Source organism: Sceloporus undulatus, chromosome 5 (assembly GCF_019175285.1).
Source record: "Sceloporus undulatus isolate JIND9_A2432 ecotype Alabama chromosome 5, SceUnd_v1.1, whole genome shotgun sequence".
NCBI classification, from domain to species: Eukaryota; Metazoa; Chordata; class Lepidosauria; order Squamata; family Phrynosomatidae; genus Sceloporus; species Sceloporus undulatus.
This window is the reverse complement of record NC_056526.1, coordinates 83,029,579-83,042,096: the sequence shown is the minus strand read 5'-3', so window position 1 is coordinate 83,042,096 and position 12,518 is coordinate 83,029,579.

Sequence of the window (12,518 nt, the reverse complement as noted above, 5' to 3'; positions counted from 1 at the left end):
GTTGCTTCTGGAAACTTCTAGGAGAAGCAGCTAACCTTCCTCCTTACCCACATCCCAGAAAAATGGCAGCAGTCAGTGATGTTCAGGAGACATATAATAGCATTTTGCCTCTAGGCTGCAAATTGCCCACCTTTGAACTATATGAAATATGAAAGGACTCACACAAGAGCAAATAGTGTTTTTGTCCCTGAAAAAAATAAAGAAAAATGCTGGTTCTAATGTGCTGGATGTTGTTTCTGATCTGTGCATCTATAATTATTTTGCTGGAATCAAGAGAGTGGCAGGACTCTGACAGATTTGTAAGTGTCGCTGCAGGCAAATCTAAAATAGGATTGCCAGCCTTTCATGTCGGGGGCTCCTGTAACTTTAAGATGTATGCCGAGATAGTATTTCTGCAGATAAAGCTTTTCAAATGTCTGCAGCACTGTGGACCATCAAGTTGCACCTGCTAAAATTCCCAAGATAACTGTTAAAGGTAAAGCGGAAAGGTTAGTGTCGTTTTCACCAGTCAACTTGCAAAGGCAGACCTTTATAAGATGGGAAACTCCTGGCAGCTGTAAACGCAAGCAAAACCTTATACAGTCTTCCAACATTGCTCTGGTATCTGAACCAATTGGTAGAGACAGAATACTAGTTCTGGTTCCAAGATGCTGGGAATTAATTATACAGTGTATGTATGTGTGTATATTCCTTGGAAAGAGATCCTCCTGAAATCATACAGATGCCATCTTGACATTCGTGGTGAAAGTAAGGTATAGTATCAATATAAGAAAATTATATCAGCCAGCCTAAATTAATTTATTGGGTCCAACAAAGAGACCCATGGAATGTACATAATTGTTGGTTTGTTGTTGTGTGCATAAGGTGATCCTATCATGGGGTTTTCTTGACAAGTTTCTTCAGAGGGGGTTTGCCAATGCCATCCTCTGAGGCTGAGAGAGTGTGATTTGCCCAAAGTCACCCAGTGGGTTTACATGGCTGAGCTGGGATTTGATAGTCTCCAGATTCATACTCCAACACTCAAAACACTACACCAAGCTGACTTTCAAGTGCTGATCTAGGCTAAAGACTAACAACTGTATTTAGGCTGTGGTGCATGTGTGTATTACCCTGGCAGGTAAATCAACTATATTGTCATAGATTTCCAAGGTTGTCTCACATTAATGAACATGGGTGACACCTGGCTGAAGGAGACTACGTGTGAAAGGGATCTGGGAGTCCAAGTAGACCACAAATTGAACATGAGTCAACAGTGCGATGCGGCAGCTAATAAGGCCAATGCAGTTTTTGGCTGCATCAAGGGAAGTAATAGTCCCACTCTATTCTGCTTTGGTCAGGCCCCACCTGGAATATTGTGTCCAGTTCTGGGCACCACAATTCAAAAAGAATGTTGAGAAACTGGAGCATGTTCAAAGGAGGGCGACTAAAATGGTGAAGGATCTGGAAACCATGCCCTAGGAGCGACTGAGGGAGCTGGGGATGTTTAGCCTGGATAAGAGAAGGTTAAGAGGTGATATGATAGCCTTGTTTAAATACTTGAAGTGATGTCACATTGAGGAGGGAGCTAGCTTGTTTTCTGCTGCTCCAGAGAACAGGACCCGGAGCAATGGATGCAAGCTCCAGGAAAAGAGATTCCACCTCAACATTAGGAGGAACTTCCTGACAGTAAGGGCTGTTTGACAGTGGAACAAACTTCCTCGGAGTGTAGTGGAGTCTCCTTCCTTAGAGGTCTTTAAACAGAGGCTAGATGGCCATCTGTCGGGGATGCTTTCATTGAGATTTCCTGCATGGCAGGGGTTGGACTGGATGGCCCTTGCTGTCTCTTCCAACTCTATGGTTCTGTGATTCTATGATTCTATGTTGTAATATCATGTTTCCCCCTCTCCCCACGTTGTTGTCCTGGATGCTCTTACTGTCTAGGCCAGATGGTACCAAGAGACTACTGTATAGTGAAGAAGAACAGTTGCCCCCTCCCAAGAATGCCACTCCCTCAATTGAGTTGTCCTTCAGTCCCAAATTTCTAGCATTGTAGTAGCTTAAAATTGGCAACTGAAATGTCAAAATACTTTAGGTATCCAAAGAAAAGAGGCTGGCAGTTACCAAGGAACTGCAAACAAGCAACTTAATTCTAGACATAAATGATTTTCTATGTCTATTCTCTGGAATTTAGAATTTTGGGACTGAAGGAAAATATCATTTGTTTTGGACAGGCCAGTGGCCCCACATTTTAACCCTTTGTAGCTACACTGTTGTTAGGCTCCTTTAGTGGCCTCCAGTTGTTTTCATCTACCACTGTCATACTTCCAGACCACTGGCCATCCGGAAGGCACCAGATGACCTATTCTTGGCAAAAGTATAGGTTTTGTGATCTTAGGGCAGTTAATTGAATACATGACAGTAATGGGTAATGTTTTCTGCTTACAATTACAGTTGCCCCTCCATTTTTGCGGACTTCGAATCTGCGTCCCTTGCCTGACAAATTGAGAGGGACAAAATGGGGCACACACCACCATTCAATCCAATGGGGCTTGAATAGCAACAGTTTTCCATTTTCATGGGGGGATGATCCAGAACGAATCCCCGCAAAAACAGAGGGACTACTAGTAGAATTCAAAGTTGGGACAGTTAGTTCATATCTGTACCTGAATCCGCACTGCAGAAATAATCCAGTTTGACACCACTTTAACTGCTGTGGCTCAATGCTGTGGGATGCTGGGATTTGTAATTTGTTGTGGCCCACACAGAAGACTATATATATCACAAAACTACAGATCCCAGAATTTGATAGCATGGAGCCATGACAGTTAAGGTGGTGTCAAATTGCATTATTTCTCCCATGAGGATGCAGCCTGTGTTGCAGTGAAATTTCTGGTTCTTGTTTGTGGCGATACCATTTATCATTTTGCAATAAATTACCTGATCAGTCATGTTCTGGCCTTCGAAGAGTATAAATATTCATGTTGAAGTAATGGAAAGCCTACCCCCCACTTTTTTCCCCCTTTACAATTGCAGTTGGCCCTCTGTATTGATGGGGTTCAGTTCTGGACTGCCCTGTGGATACTAAAAGTCTTGAGACCTCAAGAAACATTATCATCAATGGAAATTGATGTACATGTGGCTGCATTGGTGTGGCTAAATGCAGGCACCACCATTGACAAAAATGGGGTGGGGCCATCTGCAGATGTTCCAATCCACGAATGGCTAGCCTGCGAATATGTAGGGCCAACTGTATTTGTTATCATTGAAAAAACATGATAATTGGCTATAATTTGCTAATTGGCTTACTTTGAGTTGGGGTCTTTATTTTCAATCAGTCAATCTATTTTGTTGTTGTGTGCCTTCAAGTCTTTTCTGACTTATGGTGCGTGCCCCCAAGGCAAACCTATCACAGGGGTTTCTTGGCTATAGAGTATTTGCCCTTGTCTTCCTCTGAGGCTGAGAGAGTGTGACTTCCCAAGATCAACCTGTGATTTTCCATGGCTGAGCAGGGATTTGAACCCTTGTCATTAGAGTCATAATCCAAACCTCAATGCCACACTGGTTCCTTTTATCTATACAGCTCTAGGCAGAACAACAAACTTTCAGGTTTGAAGTGTGAGTGTGGCTATACTTATAGCAATCCCATGAATTCCATTGGGTTTTCTTAAGCAAGGGATGGTTTTGCCAGTTCCATCCTATGAACTATAGCCTACAACACAGTGGCAATAATTCCCAGAGAAGAACACATGTGCCCTCTAGTGGATTAATAACACAAGAAAATAAAATGATACATGTGGAAGCTGAAAAATAATTTCTGCAGGGTTGTGTGTAAGGACGGATATAGAGGAAAAGGTGACTCTCTGGTTCCTCTGTACCCTATATTTTCTTAATCTACTAGTGAGGAGACCCTAGGGAGACTGGCAAATGCCCCTTGACTTCTAGGCATGCAGCACTTGACCCCTTTCCCTAGATGCCAAAAGGAGAAATGGAAAGTACAGAAGAAGAAACAGAAATGGAGTTATTGGGGGCAAAAGGAGGGCCTTGTCCCCCAAATGAGAATTCTGTCCATTCCCTGTACATTTTTGGTTCAGTTCCTAGATTTCTAGCATTTTAGAGAGCAAGACGCTGAAAATCGCTCATACTGTACTTAGAAATCTTACACTTGCTATCTTTGCATTTCCTTGGTCACTTTGCCTGCCCCCCTTTGCTTTGGCTACATTTCCTTGTTCACTTCGCTTGCCTCTTTTCTTTGGATGCCTAAATCTATTTCTAAATGCTCAAATGAAATTTTAAATTACTGCAATGCTAGATATTTTAATTTAATTGTGAGAAACAGAATTCTTGTAGCTACACCCAAGAGAATACATTATTAGGCCCAAAGAGCCTTAAATACAGGAGTGTCTAATACACACTGTAACAAGACACTCCTTGATGATATAAACAAAATATGACAGGATAATACAAATAACTGGGGATACGGTGAATGCACTCTTTCAACCAGAAGTAAACTGATTCCTAGTACACCGACACTTGCTTTTGATCAAAATATCTTCATGGCCAATAAACGGTGGTGCAGTTTATGCACAGTAGAGTAGATTTTGATTGCTTTAGAAAGCCTGTGGAGCTATTTGTGAAGATTAACTTTTAAATGGTCATGTTCAAAAGGATCTTCTGTAGTATTTAGCTTGTACATTAGAAGTGTCTTCTATTCATTGTGTGCTTTGGCGTGTGGGGTTGAGGAGTGTCAGTTCTTCTAAAATCTTACCATTCTGAGCTGTGTCATATGGACATAATGAGGACACAAATCACCTTTTTCCTCATGAGACAGAAAAATTAATCCTCCACCTCCAGGGTACCTTTTTCAGAATGGAGGAGGGAGAATCAAGCCTGTCACCAAGATTTAATATATAGTTCTTGGATATATTAAAGGTTAAGGTTGCAGTCCTGTTTACACTTACTTGGAAATGGTGCAGTGCGGAAAACAGTGGGACTCACTTCACGGTGCAGACATGTAGAGGAGTGCATAGCCAATGTCACTAAAGCAATTGTAAGAATGTTTGATGAGCTTAATTTTATACCTTACGTAAACTATAGCAATGTTATCAACACAACATTACTCTTAAAACTTTCTTTTAAAAGAATGGAATGTTGCCTTTGTCATGCAGCTCTAGCATATAGGCCTGTCAAATGCTTACACAACCGTCATTTGTGTGTGGAACAAATAACAGCCTAGAAATAGAGCTGCTCCCGAAGAAAAGCTAAAACAAGGGAGGTGTCCACCCTGGCTTCCTGATCTGTCTGTAGCCAAAGTTCAGCAGAGATCTTTCCCTTTTCCCCCTCATCTATCATTATCACTGACAACTACACCAACAGGCTCCTGCAAGAGAGGAGGATGATTGGGAAGCAGGGACATTCTACCAAACACACCCCGGGCTGAGAGCATGTGACGCTCAAGGTCACCCAGTGGGTTTATGGGTAAGCTGGGAATTTATGGTGAACCCTGGTCTCCAGAGTAATTAGTCAGCACTCAAACCATGCCATGCTGAGTCTTATTATCAAACTTATTATCCAAGTGCTTATCATATGTAGCCAAAATGGTACCCTCCCACCACATAATAATAGGAACAAGGTCTCAACAGGCTTGAGGAAACCGCATGGCTGCAGAACTAAAACAATAAGGAAAGTGCTAAAGGCAAAGGGCTCAGAAGTAGCTCAGTGCAGACTGAGCATACTCAGTATCCACAGAGTGGCTGGCTGACTGTTGGAAGGGGGAAAAATATGAACAGAGAGGAAAGGAATGACATATCTCAAAAGAGCGCATAGATGGGCACCCCAGATGGCAATATTTTGTTACGAATCCTATTAATACTGCTTTAAATGTTGAATCACAATTCTACAGCCTCTTCACACTGTTTTTCCTCTCTGCCAGCAACTTTAATCTCCTAGATGTGTGACGGGGTCTTGCGTAGAGGTCTGTCTTGTCAACTGGAACATAGCTGATGTCCTTCTCATTTGCTTTTCTTTCTGGCAGGCATCCCACCTGTGATTTTCCAGGGCTGGGCTGTTGCTGTTAGTTTGGGCATTGCAGGAAAAACATTACGTATGTAACACCGAAAAGTCCTGGTGCTACATGCCCTTCGGTAGAGACATCTGGAAGGCATCCATAGGAGTGTTAAAAAGCACAAAGAAAACAAATTTTTTCCCTTTTAGGAAGACAGAATAGGGAGCATAATGAAGTAAAACAGCCTTTTAGCATTCTTGCAAAATGGAAATAAGTGGGATAACAACACTTTTAACCTCAACTATTTCATAACTTTTATAAGCTCATTTTTAAGCACATTTTTAAGCAGCAGCAAACTGGCCTATCAGCTTCATGCATTAAAAAAAGTGTAACATTTTCCATTACCAGGTGATAATTTAAACGTACTTTTGGTCAATAGTTTACACTGGCTACTTAGTTAAGTATACTTAAGTAAGATCTCCTGGTCCAACCCACTCAAACCTGATGGAAAAGTCATTCATTCATGCTCCAGTTTGCTAGTAGAATGGGGTCCTCTCTTTGGAGATCCAGTCAAATTTTTAAGATGGAGATCCTAACTCTGGGATAAAGGAAAATACTATAATGCATGGGGATGCAACCACTGAAGTCTTTTACGAAATGTAGTGGTGTGAGCATTGGACCACGACTCTGGAGACCAGAGCTCAAATCCATGAAAACTCACTGGGTGACCTTGAGGAAGTCAAACTCTCTCAGAGGAAAGCAAAGGCAAAGCTGCTCTGCACCAATCTTGCCAAGAAAACCTTGTAATAAGGTTGCCTTTGGGTCACCATAGCTTGAAGCAAACATTAATGACGTTTAGCTACTGCTACCATAAGCCAAAACTGCATAACTTGTGATTCACCAAATGCAGCCCTCTGAGGCATGTATGGCCATTCACTGCTTGATACACCTCCTGATTTTGATGCTTTCCTGGAACTGTAAAATCAAGCACTTGGAAGGTCACAATAGATGAGTGGCAAATTGTATCCAATATTATGGGTCACCAGTTTTCCTGAATTGCATGGGTTACTTAATTTTCAATGTCACCGAGACTAAATGCACTGTTGACAGCATCTGTTTAGATTGTTAATTCCCCACCATTTTAAAAGCTTTAGCGTAATGTCTTTCTTACAAAAACAAAGACACTCTCCAGTCTTTGAAAAATGAAAGAAGGTTTTCTTAGTACATAGGAACTTTTTATTTGAAGTCATGCGAAGCTGTCAAAAGTATTATTGGCCTTATGACAGAAAATAACTACTATGACATTAACAAGAACCCTATAAAGGTAAAGTTGCATGAAAACAAATTTGTCTGGCAGTGAAATCCCAGCACAGCAGGGAGTTTTGCCTCTAATGAAAAAAAACCTTCTTGTAGTGTTCAAAGAGAAAATTATCATGCTTTAAGTAAAATTCTTTTGGTTAGTTTTTTGTGGGTTTTTTGGGCCATGTGGCCATGTTTAGAAGCGTTTATTCCTGACGTTTCCCCAGCATCTGTGGCTGGCATCTTCAGAGATTCTCTGATGCACCTAATCCTTCTCTCCTAAATTAATCTTTTCTTCACATGGGGAAAAAAAGTCTGAGCAGAATTGCCTAATCCTGTGGCAACTCTGATCAGAAACAAGGACAGAGTTCAAATGTTTACCTTCTACGTAAGGAAAGTGATGACTGAGAAGGGTGGGTTAGGCATTGTCCTATCTACATGTTGACTCAACCAAGTAATGCCTCAACAGGGCTATACAGACTGTCACATTCTCAAAGGAGAGGATTTTGAACAACTCTCTTTGATGATAATAATAATAACGATTTATTTATAGCCCGCCCAATCACTAAGAATCCGGGCGGGTTACAACAGTAAAGAAAATACATAGCAAATAATAGTAATAATAAAAATAACATAACAAATCACAATAACAATAAATAGCAAAAAATACATAACACTTCACAACAACAATAAAAATAACAATGGAAAGTGCATAGAAATTAACATAGCAAAACAGGTAAAATAAAAAATTAGTCCTCATTCTCAACCCCCCCATCCCAATCCTGAAAAACAATATTAAATAAAAACACAACCTTAGAGCATTACTTACATATCTTTGGACTTCCAGATGTTTTGAAATGTGACTTTAAACAATAAATGTCATGGACACACATTTGGAAAACGCATAGGTGTGTTGTAGAAATGTACGCTACATGCCTAAATTGTAATCACCAGCATTCACTTCCAAATTTTCCATTTTTAAAAAAAGCTTGACATCCTTGTGGAAGGAGAGAATGGGATCAGGCATGTTTTATCAGTGACAGGAGCAAACACTAAGGATTCTTCCCAACCTGTGTTCCTAGGAGCCCTTCAGGCTCCGCTTGCAATTCCCAGGTGTTTCACGGCTGCTCCCAGAAAACCAAAGAAATAAAAATTGAATGGAATTAAATAATAAGAAACAAAAAGTAGATTCAAAACAAGAAGACTAGAAATTACATTCTGAACGGAAATTTGCCAAGTTGAATTTGTCACGTTGAAAGGGGCTCTGTGAGTCAAAAAGGTTGGGAACCCCTGCTCTGGAGCATAGACTGAAGTTTGATATTTGGGACATTATTATAAAAACTGACAGCCCGTACATTGCTAAACAATATACCACATACAACGGTTGAAATTAGATTCTACATGGCTAATGCACACCTGTTTCCTCTCGCTAGTAAAGCATATCACAAACTTTTGATGTGGTGTCTTTGTGTTCCAAGTTCCTCAGTGCTTTAACTGTGATGCTACCCTTAGTTTTTAGAAAAGGTGTTCACTCAAATGGTACAATTTATGCATCTATCACAGCATGCGATTTTCCTCAACTATATGTTGAATTTAGCATCCTTTGATTTGTGATTCGTCACTGAAAGGTAAAAACAGCCTTACTTTGCAAGTTGCATTTCTGAGGCATGCATTTCCAAGGAAATCCTTTTGTAAGAAGTGTGTGAATATGTGTGTGAGTATATATATATATATATATATATATATATATATATATGAAAGAGAGAGCACCTTCCCGTTTCCCATTAACTTATGGTGACCCCAGGAATTTCATAGTGTTTTCTTAGGCAATTAGTACCCAGAGATGGTTTTGCCAATCCCTCCCTCTGAAATACATCCTACAGCACTTGGTTTTCATTGGTGGTCTCCCATTCAAGTTCTAACCAGGGCTGACTCTGCTTAACTACCAAGATCAGATGGGATGGGATGCCTTTAGGCCAGTTTGCAATACTTAACAGTGTGTGTGTGTGGGGGGGGGGGGCGGAATAGAAGGAGATTTGAGGTTGCTGCATTTTAATATCAGATACATATTGGTCACATTATGTAGTTCTTACTTCAAAAGCTGTAGTTTATACTGCTTCCTCCAGTGTTCAAGAGATGGAGCTCATGTATCACAAGTACCCAATGTACAGGATGGCTCCTTTGTTTTCAGTGACATATTCATTTTGTTTCTATAAGGCGTTCCTTACATACCTGCAGTTATGCCAAATAATTTTAAAATAATATTATTCTTAATATCTGGTAAAGCAATGTCCATTGATTTCCTAGGCCACCAGTTGATTGGAGATCAGCCTAACACCTTGAAGGCAACAGATCCTATCCTATCCTGGAAGCCTAGCCTTATTAAACCTGGTTAGGACTTGGAAGGTAGACCACCTGAGAATAACAGTGCTGTATTCAGAGGAAGGCCATGGTAAACGTCCTCTGACAAATACTGTCAAGAAAACCCTACAGTAGGATTGCAATAAGTTGGAGACAACATGGAGGCACATAAAAACAACAATAAAATTGAGTGGAGTAAATCCTGATTCTATAGCTGGGTATGAAGGTAAAGAAGCGAAAGGTGGTTGACAGACAGAGAAGGGAAGTACCACAGGAATAGCGGGATATCATACTAGCGTGAAAAAATAAGTACATAAAGAGCACTAAAAGAAGTTACACCTGTAGAATTGTGGTTGTACAAATATGAACCAAACATAACCATTGCACAACATCCAAACATTTACTATCAATAGCATGAGGGAAGTAATAAATGCATGCTATTGACAAGATTTTGGTCACTATCTTCCTGTTTTGTTTCATTTATATGGGTAAATCTTATATTCTGATCAGGTTTTATCTCTAGAGAGTATATGTCAGCCTGTATTATTTTCACTTCGATGTATCAAATGTTTTAAGCTCTCTGAATTCTCTGTTTTATATTATTATTTTGACATTCTGATCTGCAAAAGCCTGGAAGGATTTTCCTCTTCCTAGCTGTGCCACCTTCCCAGTGTATGTAACTGGCATAGTTCTCTTTCCAAAATTAGAACTGGTTTCTTATGCTGTGATTTGGCCCAGGATGCAGAGTAATATGAGGAAAATCTAAGATAAGCCACGGAGTTGAGGCAAAGCTGCTAAACAGATCTGTACTATAAAGATCATGTTAAAGCAGTTTGGTCATTTTTATATTTTCATTTTTGGCTTGAAGCCTCCTGATTTAGCCAGGGACATGATCAAGGTTAAGCTCCAGGCAATTATGCCATAGCTAGTTTTACAATGTCATTTCAACCCAAGGGGGACAAACCTTCAAGACCAGCACCTCTCAGAAATAATCGCAGCGTGAGGCCTCATCAAGCAGCCTGGAAAGGGAAAAGATGGGCCACTTAGGTTTTGTTTAACAGCTGAGAAACAACACATTAATTTGCAGCTTATGAACAGAAATTGAAGAGTTCAGCTGTGCTATGCTTTCACTGCCATAGCCATTGATAAAGGAAGAAAAGAGCCGTATGATACTAAGTCATTAGCATTGTCTTTATGACAACCCCCTCCCTGATCCACAATCAGGAGCATTTTAATGAGCCAGAGTCATGTTTGCAAAGCTTTTCCAACAAATCTTGTTAAATCTTCAGCCAACACCCACTTAAAAATCTATTATTTATTTTAATTTTTTTAAAGGCAAGCATGGCTGCTTCCTAAACCTAGAGATTGCATCAGAGTAGATTCTGGACATGAGAACAAGCTACTGAATCACAGTAGCTTAAAGATGAGATTGTAATTATGTTGTGAGCTTTTTAAGAGAGGTTGCTTCATGGATACTTGGATTGGCTTTTCTTATACTGTACTGTATATGAACTTGATTGCCTTTTCCTATACAGTATATGAAATCTGGTATCCCGGTGATATGATGGGAGGAAGACATGAGAGAGTGGCTTCTCAGTAGCAGCGCCTATGGATGCCATCCCCTTGGAGGCCCAATGACATCAATATTGGATTCTTTTCAACACAAAGAAATGGCTAGTAAAGCCTTTTGGGCCTAATGTACTTTTTAAACATGTATATGTATTTTTTTTAAATCTCTGTGCAAATCTATTGTGCGAATCTGATTTATTTATATTGCTTTATCTGTAGGTCGTCCTGAGATCTTATGTGAAAGGGTTGGGTAAAATATTTAAATACATACATAAATAAATGTACACATGCACCACTGTTGTCAGTTCGCTGTCCTTCTTCACATGCATAAAAATATAGAGAAAATAAGGATTGTAAACATTGGGTTGCACCTAGTTTTAAGTGCATGGAGTGGTTTGAGCATTGAACTATGTCTCTGGAGACTAGGGTTTGACTCCTGGTTTGGCCATGGAAACCTACTGGGTGGCAATGAGAAGGTTACATTCTCTTAGCTTCAGGATGGCAATGGCAAACTCCCTCTGAAGAAACCTGCCAAGAAAACCCTGTGATAGGTTCTCCCTAGAGTTGCCACAGGACAAAAAATAGTTGGAGGCATAGAACAACAACAACCTACCATTTCCTCCTTCCTGTAGTTGCTCAAATGGGAGCTTTTTTCACAATCCGTCAAATAGAGTCTGATGGAAAACAATGCCTGTATTTTGCCCCACATGAGGCTTACCTATCTGAGGCTGCTTGGATCTCTTTCCCTCCAGGTTCTTTAAAAGTTAAGGGATGGTTTCTGCTATGAAGACGATTTAATTTCCCCCCCACCCTTAGGTAAGGGAGACTGTTTCATGTCTTTTCTCTGCCAGAGAGTAAAAGCTAACCACCTTGGCAGGCATCTGAACTTTTGGCAAGAGCCAAATGGTTATTTTTCTTTGTCTCTTTTCCTGTGGCTCAAAACCCAGTGGGAACACAGTGAACATGGAAAACAGACATCTCCGGCAGTTTGCATCATTGAAAGAAAAAAGCTCAGAACAGAGAATTTCAAAAAAGAAAAGAAAAACGTCCAAACTAAAAATTAGGACTAAAAGAGGATGAGTCACAATGTAAAAGAGTGCAAGACTTTTCTGTCCAGATAAGGATATAGAGAAAATTCTCTTTATCATCCAAATTAGCTACTAATATGAATTACATAAGGGCAAAATCAGAACATCTGAACATTTTGCTACCTCCTCCATGTGGTTATAAAGACAATAATTATGTGCATGCTACCTTTATGGCCGATGTGAATTTATCACAGGGGTTTCTTGGCAAGTTTATTCAGAGG